We start from the raw sequence: 10619 nt of genomic DNA, 5'->3' as shown, positions 1-10619 counted from the left end.
GATGATATTATCTTCATCAAACCAGTGCAGGAGCAAAAAACCAAATGCGTGTTCTCACTTAAAAGTTGGAGCTGAACAATGAGAACACATGGACACAGGGAGGGGAACAACACACACTGGGGCCTGTCAAGGGGGTGAGTGGGGGGGGAGGAAGAGCATTACAAAAAATAGCTAATGTACTCTGGGCTTAATATCTAGCCAGATGGGTTGACAGGTGCAGCAAATCACCATGACACACGTTTGCCTATGTAACAAACCTGCACATCCTGCACATATACCCTGAAATTTAAAACAAAATGAGTATTAATAGTTTAATTACTTGTCAAATATTGCAAAGCTACTTCCCAGAGAGGTTAATTTTTAACTTTTGCATTCTTTTTTACTCGTTTATTACTTATGTCATCTTCTTTTATTCCCCTCAACATCTTCCTACTTTCAGAAATCCTCTCTGATTCTTCACAGTCTATGTGTTGTTTTTTCCAACTAAAAGGTCAATCACCAGTTTCTTTGTCCCAATCAATATATATCATGAGAGAGCTGTTATCATGCCTTCATCTCTTATATTTCTTCCAATGTAGGAAATAAATTATGTACTTTTTAAAAATCACACCTTAATTTTGATCATTTTTTATTTTCATGGCATGAGAACATTTTAAACTGCCATAATATATATTCATAGATCTCTACCTTAAAACTGTAACATTTCGAGAGAGAGATCCAAGATGGCTGATCACTAGCAGCTCGGGATTGTAGCTCCCAGTGAAAGCGCAAAGAAGGAGAGGACGCCATACCTTCACATGAATTCTTGTTGCTCACGCACCAGGAGATTCCCAGCGGAGGAGCCCCACGGGTCGCCAGCGTGACTCTTGTGACCAGCGAGGCGGTTTTGCCGGCACCTCGGAGCGTCGGTTCTTGGTGCAGAGTCAGAAAAGCACCATCAATCTTAACGCCAGCTGATTTAGTCGGTGCAGTGGGTTGCTCAGATTTCGGCGCTGAGAATCAATAAGTCGGACGTCCACTCAGAAAACCAATTACAAAGACGATAAATACAAAGATCACAGATGGATAAATTTATAACGAAGGGAAGAAAACAGCTAAAAAAGGCTGAGAATACCCAAGATCAGAACGCCTCTCCCTCAACAGGGGATCACAGTTCCTCATCAGCAACGGAACAAGGCTTGATGGAGAACGAGTGTGTTCCAATTACAGAAGCAGCCTTCAAAATGTGGATAATGAGAAACTTCTGTGAATTAAAAGAACTTGTTTTAAACCAATCCAAAGAAACTAAGAACTTTGAAAAAAGATTTGATGAAATGTTAAAAAGAATACACAATTTAGAGAGGAATATAAGTGAATTGATGGAGCTGAAAAACACAATACGAGAACTTCGTGAAGTATGCACAAGTTTTAACAGCCGAATTGATCAAGCAGAAGAAAGGATATCAGAGGTCGAAGACCAACTCAATGAAATAAAACAAGAAGACAAGATTAGAGAAAAAAGGATAAAAAGGAACGAGCAAAGTCTCCAAGAAATATGGGACTATGTGAAAAGACCTAATCTACGCTTGATAGGTGTACCTGAAAGTGAGGAAGAGAATGAATCCAAGCTGGAAAATACGCTTCAGGACATTATTCAGGAAAATTTTCCCAACCTAGTAAGGCATGATAATATTCAACTCCAGGTAATACAGAGAACACCACAGAGATATTCCTCAAGAAGAGCAACTCCAAGGCACATAATCGTCAGATTCACCAGGGTTGAAATGAAGGAGAAAATACTAAGGGCAGCCAGAGAGAAAGGTCAGGTTACCCACAAAGGGAAGCCTATCAGACTTACAGCAGATCTCTCAGCAGAAACCCTACAAGCCAGAAGAGAGTGGGGACCAGTATTCAACATCCTTAAAGAAAAGAACTTTCAACCCAGAATTTCACATCCTGCCAAACTAAGCTTCACAAGTGAAGGAAAAATAAAGTTTTTTGTGAATAAGCAAGCACTCAGATTTCATCACCACCAGGCCTGCTTTACAAGAGCTTCTGAAAGAACCACTACACATAGAAAGGAACAAACAGTATCAGCCTTTCTAAAAAAATACCAAAAAGAGCATCAATATAATGAAGAATTTACATCAACTAATGGGCAAAATAGCCAGCTAATATTAACTGGCAGTATTAAACTCACATATATTATTATTGATTCTAAATTTAAATTGACTAAATCCCCCATCCAAAGACAGACAGGCAATTTGAATAAAAAACTAAAACCGATCAGTATGCTGCATCCAGACCCATCTCACATTCAAGGATACACAAAGATTTAAAACAAGAGATGGAGAAGGATTTACCAACCAACCAGAGAGCTAAAATAAATAAATAAAAAGCAGAAGTTAAAATTAAGCAACCAAGATCAAAAGAAGCAAAGAAGGACATTATATAATGATAAAAGGATCAATGCAACAACAAGAAGAGCTAAAGATCCTAAATATATACGCATCCAATACAGGAATACGTAGATCAGTACCACATCATATCAACTTAGAAGTTTAAACGAAATGTTGGTTGGCTCCTTGTTTGTTATTCTCTTCCCTCATTTTCTTTTATATCTCCATTATTAAGGACAATTATAGGTATACCCATATTTAGATTGCATTCTAGCCCGGGCAATAAAGCAATACCCCCATTCTCTTTCCCTCTTCCTCTTTCTCTTTCTTCCTCTTCTTTATTCTTTTTCTTATAAAAAAATAAAAATAATAAAAGAAAAAAAAGAAAAATGCTGAACCTCATTTGCATTTCACTAGAGAAATGCACATCAAAACCACCATGAGATACTATTTCACACCCACTAGGATGGCTGAAATAAAAAAGACAATAGCGAGTGTTGGTGAGAATATGGAGAAATTGGAAACCTCATACATTGCTGATGGGATTTCAAGGTGGTACGACCACTCTTAATAAGTGTATCAATTCCTCGATATGTAAAAAAAAAAAAAAAAAAAAAAAGTTCAATCTTGAGCATCTTTTTCTATAAGCAACTACAGCTTATCTAATTTCTTTTTTCTTTCTCTTTTTTTTTTTTTTTGAGATGGAGCCTTGATCTGTCACCCAGCTGGAGTACAGTGACACGATTTCGGCTCAATGCAACCTCCGCCTCCCTCTGCCTCACCCTCCCAAGTAGCTGGGATTACAGACATGTACCACCAACGCCTGGCTAATTAAAAAAAAAAAAAAAAGAAAAAAGAAAAGAAAAGAAAAAACAAACAAAAAAAACCTGTAACATTTCAAGCTTTAGTCAGGATACAATTACTCTTTTTCTACAGTCACCATTTTTTGCTGCTACCAGGAGCTTTTTCAGCATTTGCTTTGACTTCAGTCATTAGTGCCTTTGTTACTACTTTTGCACAGATCTGGGAGATTTTGACATAGCTGAGCCCAGCCTATTACCGATACATCCATGTGATGTCATGACAGCAGATCAAGATTTGTTTTTGGTCCAAATATTGAAGCTATATTAAATGGGACTGGGTGCAGTGGCTCATACCTGTAATCCTAGTACTTTGGGACGCTGAGGCAAGAGGATCACTTGAGGCCAGGAGTTAAAGCTCAACATGGGCAACATAGGAGCACTCCTCTATTAAAAAAAAATAAAAATTAAAAAAATACTGAATGGCAATTCAGGTATTTATGTAGCTAACCTGTTGGAAGGTCACAGGCTGATCAAAACAACCATAACAACAGCAATTCTTCTTTTGTTGAAGTTAATAGAATGATAAATTATAAATGTTTCAGTGAAATGTGATAAAAAATGACTGCTCTGTATTTATGTCCTTAGTATGTAAAAATTTGCTTGTAAGAAAACATTAAAAATGTAGACATTCACACCAATGTCTGCTAGCATCACGAAAAGAGAGATGAACAGGAACTATGTCTCCCTGATGAAAAAAATCATTTGCCACACAGAAAAGTTTAACATAAATCTTTAATTTATAGGAAATATAGTGACAGGGAAACATGTTAAATTATATCAGCAATCAGGAAATTAAGAATCTGATTTGTAAGAATTATAAGAAAACATGGCCAGGGCACAGTGGCTCACACCTGTAATCCCAGCACTTTGGGAGGCTGAGGCGGGTGGATCATGAGTTCAGGAGATCAAGACCATCCTGGCCAACATGGTGAAATCCATCTCTATTAAAAATACAAAAAAAATTAGCTGGACATGGTGGTGCATGCCTGTAGTCCCAGCTACTGGGAAGGCTATGGCAGGAGAACTGCTTGAAGCCAGGAGGCAAAGAAGATTTCAGTGAGCTGAGATCATGCCGCTGCACTACAGCCTGGGCAAGAGTGAGAGACTCTGTTCCAAAAAAATAAATAAATAAAAAGAAAACACAAGTTGGAGGAAAAATCTAATGACTTAAAGAGACATAGAAGATACATTAACTAATGCAATGTTAGAATCTTATTCGGATCTTGATTCAAAAGAACTGTTAAAATAATGATATATATGAGTTAACTGAAAACTTTAACACTGATTAAAAAACTAATGATGGCTTGGATTTGTTTTTGTTTTTCTGTGATAATGTTACTGTTGTGCTAAATAAATAGTCTTATATTTGTCCTAAAATTTCTAAAATACGTTTTAGAGATACATACTAAGATATTTAATGATAAAATATATGATTTTAGGGCTCTGAATTGTATTTTTCCAAGTCTCTTTTGAGAAACTGAAGTCTCAGTTTGCCTCGGGGTTAAAATTTACTCCCAAACTGAGATATTAACATGAAAAGTAGACTCAGGTGACAAAACACTTGAATCACCAACAGGAGCAAATAAAATACCACTTCGAAATTTCTTTTTTTCTTTTCTTTGCAATGAGTTTTGCTCTTGCCTCCCAGGCTGGTGTGCAATACTCTGCTCACTGCAACCTCTGCCTCCCAGGTTCAAGTGATTCTCCTGCCTCAGCCTCCTGAGTAGCTGGGATTATAGGCATGTGCCACCATATCTGGCTAATTTTGTATTTTTAGTAGAGACAGGATTTCACCATGTTGTCCAGGCTGGTCTCAAACTCCTGACCTCAGGTGATCGCCTGTCTCGGCTTCCCAAAGTGTTGGGATTACAGGCATGAGCCACCGTGCCCAGCCAGGAATTTCTTAAGAGCAGTTCTCGCCACATGAATTGCCAGAGAATGACCTCTTTTAAATAAACTCTATCTTTTCACTTACTTTTCCAGTTTAATTCTGTCTAGAGCCTAAACACAATAATCCCTCAACCCCACCAGAATCTCAAATTCATTGATCCTATCACCTTTTCACGATCCTGCACCTTCTAGATATTCTTACTGCTCACCCTGCTTAAATTCCATGATCTGGCTTTACAATTAGTATACACTGTGAACTCCATTGCATCTCTCTGCCTTTATGTTATCCACTTGGCAGAACTGCAACTCTGGTTAAATCCACCTGTCTTCACTGCTCTGGCATGCTGCAGCTGAATATGGCTGGAAAAAACACTGAAAACACTGACAGGTCCCACTTTAAATTCATGACCTTGAACCTCAAATGGCCCCTTAGTGCTGCCAAGGAATCTAATTACAAATCCCGAGTTCATTTCCTTTTCTCCTCTCCTAAGTCAGTGTTCTGTACGTTCTCTGTTGTCAAATCCTGGGCACCTCCCCTCCCATCCTCTCAGACGATGACTTTGCTTCCTACTTCTCTGAGAGAGTAGCAGATATTAGAAAGAAAAAATTCTGCAAACTTGCATCACAATATCTGTTCACACTAGTCAGATTACCAGACTTTATTCTCTAACTATAGATGAAAGAATTGTGCTTTGACCCTAGACTAGCCTTCAGATTGTGTACAGGAAACCATCCCCTCTTGATTACTTGATGACTTCAGCAATTCTCTTTTCCTTCTCCTACGTCATCAACTTATCCTCTTTTCTGGGACACTTTGAGTAGTAAATGAGCTGCTGTAATTCCATCTTAAAATATGTGTGCATGTATGCACACCAAAACACACACGTACCCAGGAGAAAAATGTCTCATGATTCCACTTTCCCCTCCAGATCCTGCCTCATTTTTCTGAACTCTTTTGTAATTAAACTCTTAGAAAAAGTTGTCTGTATTCATTGACTACAATTCCCCTCTTGCCATCAGGCTTTTGATCCAACCACTTCATCCTAACTGATCTCGCTATAACTAAATCCAAGGATCAATGTTCAGTCCTCATGCTACTTTATCTAACCTCATTTGACACAACTGCTCATTCCCACCTCCTGAAAACTCTATCCACTTGACTTCAGAATTCCAGTCTCTATTGTTTCTTCTCTTATATTTTTCTCTTAGCCTCTCTTGCTAATTCATCCTCTTTACAGTGAATCTCTTAACATTAGGGTGCTCCAGGGCTCAGTCTCTGGACTTCTCTTCTCTATGTATACATACAACCATGGTGATGACATCCAATCTATGACTCAATATCATCTATATGTCATGATTCCCAATTTTAATTCTCTAGCTTGGACCTCTCCTGTGAATTCTGTCTTTATGTAGCAAATTGCCTATTTGAAATCTCCACATGGATGTCTAATAGATATATTAAATTTAATACATCCGATACTGAACTCCTTTATTTCTCATGCTCTATGTATTTAATGGAAATCACATTTTTTTTTTAAAGTTGCGAGGCCCCTAACTTAAAGGAACTGTTGATACATTTTCTTCTGTCACTGCCCCCTCCATATCCAGTACTTTAGGGAAACTTATTGGCTCTACCTTCAGTATAACATTGGCTTGATCAATTATTATCATTTCTACTGTTTTGGCTTTGGTTCAAGCTACCACCATCCCTCATCTAGATAACTATAGTAGTCTACTAAATATTCTCCATGCTTCTACTTTGACTTTTAAATCTAATTTCAAATAATATTAAAATTCAATTGCTACTTATTATGACGTACAAGACCCTATGCCATCTGCCTACCCACTGTATGCATTACATTCTCCTGCTACTTTCCCCAAATTCTATTTTCTACAGCCATACTGGTCTACTTGCTGTTCCTTGAAGATGCCAGTCACTCTCCCTCATTAGGAATTGAAAAGATTTCTCCTGGAGAGCTCAGTTTCTCACTCTTTCCAGTCTTTGCTCAAATAGCATTTTTCCAATGAAGTCAAATATGGCTATTTTATTTATTGTGCAATGATTCCCACTGTCACTGTAACACTGCCATACACTTGACCTGCTCTGTATTTCTTCCATGTGACCTATCATCTTATAATATACAATAAAATGTGCTTATTTATTATGTTACTTGTGTATCTCCTATCACTACAGTGTGAAATTCATTGAGAAGAGAGAATTTAATCTGTTTTCCACTTATGTTTTTTCAGCACTGAAGAAAGGATCTGGCACTTACAAGAACTCAATTAAAATTTGTCAATATAATAAACAAATCTAAAATTACAAAATATTTGGGTTTTTTGTTATAAAATAATTGGGTAAAGACTAAAAATATCCTTGTTTAAACTGATTAAAGACAAAATAAGGGAAAAACAAATGCAAAGAATAAAGTGACATAGGCTTATCAATATCAAAATGCTGAAAATTCTAACCTGTAAATTATAAATAGAGGGAAAATGCTACATAAAAATAAAAGTAATAGTCCAATAAGAAAATGATACTATGTGGACTATATATATCAAATGATATAGTTTTGAACTATTAAAAGCAAATATGTACAGAAATATAGAAAGAAATTAACATAATCACAGAAAGATTTTAATAAATTTGTACTAGGAGAAAATTGGTGAATGAAATGAGAAAAGTTAAGATATAGAAAAGTCAAATAATAAAATTATCAGATTTTATCTAATTTTTATGTATTCAATATGTATTATACAGTATTGTATTATATAGTATTTATATTATATAATACTCTCATAGTTACATGCACCTAGTAAATAACACGGTTCATTTTTCTATTTTTTATTTTTATTTATGTCTTTACCAGCCCCAGTTTTCATCATTTTTTAAAAAATAACCACATAAAAGGCCATAAAAATTTCTTGAAAAATTGATGAGATGCATGTCATATTCTTTAATTTTTATTCAATTAAATATTTTTAAAGCAGCAAACCCTGCTTAAATTTTGGAAACTGATATTTTAAAAACAGTAATGTGCACAAATCTGTATGAGTTAAAGACATAAACAATTAAAACTACAAAGTAGAATGAATAATTATCTGCCAAATCTTACGGAGTATAGCTAAACTATAACTAAGGATGAAATTCATAGTCTTAAGTACATGTCTTTAAAAAACGAGAAACACGATGTCTTTGTACTTGGGTGGCGTTGGTGGTGTCAGGGTTTAGTGGGCAGAGACGACTCTTGGCCGGGCAGACGGCTCTCTGGTGGCAGGCGTGGAGGCCTCTGAGCACCGGAGATCTCTCCAGCACCAGGAGCGGCTGGATGACAGCAAGGAGCTGCAGCCTGTAGCCAGCAGTCAGGAGACCTCCGCCCGGGCCCTGGGTTCCCTGAGCAGACAGTTCCAAACGGGGCTGCCCCTGAGAGCTGTCAACCTCAATCTCTAGACAGGCCCCTCGCTGACCCACCTGGAAACCCCAGAGCCAGGGCAGCTGGGCCTCCAGGCTGCAGCTCGCTCAGCTGAGTGCCTTGACTGCGAAGTTCCAGAGAACCCTGGAGTCCGGCCAAAGCGGAACCAAATGGCTAGTGGAGACCCAGGTGAAGGTCGGGAGGAGGAAGAGAGGGGCACAGAAGGGCAGTGGATCGCCAGCTCAGAGCCTGAGCCACAGAGCACCCGGAGCCGGCCCTGCCCACTCAGCCGCAGACCCCTGGGACAAGGAGCATCATTGCCTCTCTGCCCCACGGGCTCACGTGCCCACCCAGCGTGGCTGTCGAGGCGGGAGTCCGCCTTCCGGAGCCCCCAGTCCTCGGCAGAGCCCGTCTGCTCTCCCAGCGAGCCTGACAACGACTGAGAGCCTGTGGGGGCGGGAATTCAGCGTCTCCAGAAGCTGTTCCAAGAGCTGCACGAAGCCATTATGGCGAAAGAGAGCGGTGACATGACCGTCTCTTCCATTCATGACGGAGGAGGTGCCCTACAGCTCTGTCTTGCAGGAAGCAAGCCCTGTCTGACTGCTGAGGCTTCATACCCAAGGATGTCTGTGCTTCCAGTGAGCTTCCTGGAGGAAACCCCCAGGAGTCATCAGCACTCGTGGGCCACTGCTCACAAGGACCTGACTTCCAAGGGACCCGGAGCCCCCCTTCTCCAGTCACGTCTGGACCAATCAGTGACTGCCTGCCGCAGCTTGGGAGTGTCCTGGAGAGACTTTGCAGAGGTGGGAATAATTGTTTCTTTTACTTTTCTAGGGGCTGTTGGGCTTAGAAACTTATCGAACACTGGACCTCGAGTCTTGCATTTGGTTCATCTGTGATGTGAAATGCCAGCATCAGATGTTTGAGAGCCTGAGCTGTGTACCTGGGTGCTTGGTATTTGGGGGAGTCATTCACTGTGTTTCCGGTGTCAAGGCTCTTGGGGGTCCCACTCACATCCCTGCTTTTTCTACCAGGGTCTCAGAGGAAGGCATGGGAGATATTTCCAGGCTTAAGACCATGGGCTCACAGGTACCTCTTTATATGCTCAAACCAGAGTACTGTGGGTGGGCTGGGAGAGGTAGCCCTGTTCAAGAGCAGTTTCTGCCCTTTGTAAATTATTTAAGAAACCTCGTTTGTCATTTTATTAGAAAGAAACCAGTGTGTGACTTTCCTAGATAACATTGCTTTCTCATAATAAAGACTCCATTTGAAAAAAAAAATTAATTAAGCATTCAAATCAAGAAGTTGCACAAATAATAGTGAGAAAACTTAGAAATAAATTATTTTTAAGAGATAGGAACAGAAATTAATAACTAGTAAACCAACCTAAAAACAAGTGGTTAATAAAATCAATTGATTTATTAAAAGAAGTGTAAACACGTTATCAAATAAAACTAATCAAAAGAATAAAGAAGCCACAAATAAATATTTTTACAAAAAACGAAAAGAATGAATGTTTTAAGTCACAAGACAGCACCTTAAACAACTTTATTTTAATAAATTTGAAAATGTTTAAATTAGAAAATATAAATTATCAAAATTGACTCAAGAAAAGATATAAGATATAATTACAATTACAAATTACATCAGTAGTCAAAAATTTCTCCATTAAAAATGAAACCATACAAAGTTAATTTTATAAGTGATTTTTAACCAAGTCTGTGAAAAAAAAAAGATATTCTAGATCTTATTTTAAAAGTTTTTCAAAGAATAGACAAAGAAAGAAAATTATCTGTTTCCAAAATCTAAGGACAGAACTAGAAAAGTATTGAGCAATTTCACTTATAAACAGAAATGCAAAATTCTCAAATAAAATATTAGAAAATAAATGTCACCAGTATATAACATAACACCTCACAACCAAGTAGTGTTTTCTGAGAAGTGATATTTCAACATCAAGAATTTATCAATATATTCTACCTCATTAACACATGGAAAGGAGAATAAGCAAAAAAAAATCATTTAAATAAATGCAGAAAAATATTTACTGCACTAGAAACTCATTTATGCTAAAT

At 38.1% G+C, this 10619-nt stretch overlaps 1 pseudogene; it reads left to right on the top strand.

The window, feature by feature from the left end:
- Nucleotides 1-5487: 5487 nt before the first annotated feature.
- Nucleotides 5488-10015, top strand: LOC141583845 (protein PIMREG pseudogene; annotated as a pseudogene).
- The last annotated feature ends 604 nt before the right edge of the window (nucleotides 10016-10619 follow it).

Source organism: Saimiri boliviensis, chromosome 3 (genome assembly GCF_048565385.1).
Source record: "Saimiri boliviensis isolate mSaiBol1 chromosome 3, mSaiBol1.pri, whole genome shotgun sequence".
NCBI classification, from domain to species: domain Eukaryota; kingdom Metazoa; phylum Chordata; class Mammalia; order Primates; family Cebidae; genus Saimiri; species Saimiri boliviensis.
This window is presented reverse-complemented; position numbering and strand designations above follow the sequence as displayed.